This window comes from Equus caballus, chromosome 21, assembly GCF_041296265.1.
Source record: "Equus caballus isolate H_3958 breed thoroughbred chromosome 21, TB-T2T, whole genome shotgun sequence".
Taxonomy (NCBI): domain Eukaryota; kingdom Metazoa; phylum Chordata; class Mammalia; order Perissodactyla; family Equidae; genus Equus; species Equus caballus.
In genome coordinates this window covers 17,107,172-17,108,381 of record NC_091704.1, presented here as the reverse complement: position 1 = coordinate 17,108,381, position 1,210 = coordinate 17,107,172, and positions in this window count along the sequence as shown.

The following is a 1,210-nucleotide window of genomic DNA, read 5'->3' as shown; positions in this document are numbered from 1 at the left end:
CCGCCCCTCCGCTCCCTCCCTCCCTCCCTCCCTCCGCGGCTGCAGCGCGGCGGCAGGCTGGCCCCGCCCCCCGGGGCGTGGCCGAGAGAGGCCCCACCCCCACGACGGCTCCCGGGGGTTGGGCGGGCTCTGGGTCGGCGCAGCCCGCCATTGGGCCGTTGGGCGGCCGGCTCCGTAGGCCCAGTGCGTTGATTGGCTGAGCCGGAGAAGAGGCTCTTTTTTTAAAAGAAGCTCCCTCCTTCCGCCACCCGCAGTTCATTTGCATAATTTAAAGCCACAGGCGCCGCTCCTTTCACCTGAGACTGGGAGGCGCAAGGGGTGACCACAGTTTATTGAGCGCCCACTGTGTGCAGGGCTCATTTGACGCCCTTCACAACCCTGTGAGAAGGACGTTATTGATCCTCATTTCACAAACTGGAAACTGAGGCTCAGAGAAGGCGAGGACTTACCTGGAGGCCATACTGCCAGTCTGCAACCTTATGAGGGCAGTTTCAGCATCTGGTCCCGGGGCTGGGAAGACCATCCCCAAGAATGTTGTCCCGTCACAAATCTGAAAGCTTCCCGTCTGTCCCCCTTACCTGGGCCCTCATAAAACGAGTCTTAGCGCCTGCTGGCCCCCATTCAAGCCTGCGCTGACCACCGGCTGCTCTCCCGGCCCCGGGTCCGCAGGGGCAGCCCAGGAACCGGGCCAGCTGTCTGGCTGCCCCGAGGGCCTTCTCTTCCCTTCCTCAGCACAGTGAGCCTGCTGGCCCTGGTCTCTGAAACACTGACATTTTGCCCGTTTTCCTGACCCCGTGGTGGCCCGGGGCCAGGCCCAGTCTTCTCCAGTCTGGATGCTGCCTCAGCTCCCTACTCGAGCCTCTGGTCGCCTCCGTTCCTGCCCAGGCAATCCCTGTGTTTTTAATACACTTTTAGTTTTAGAGCAGTTTTCAGTGTACAGAATCGTTGTGGAGATAGTACGGAGTTCCTGAGGCCCCCGCACCCAGTTCGCTCTGTTATTAACATCTTACTCTGTATGGTGCATTTATCACAATTAGTGAGCCCGTATTGGGGCATTTTGTTAACTAAACTCCCGACCTTATTCAGCTCTCCTCAGTTTCCCCCAGTGTCCTTTTTCTGTCCCAGGATCCCACACGACATTTGTCATCACGTCTTTAGGCTCCTCTGGGCTGAGACAGTTTCTTGAACTTTCTTGTTTCTGATGACCTTG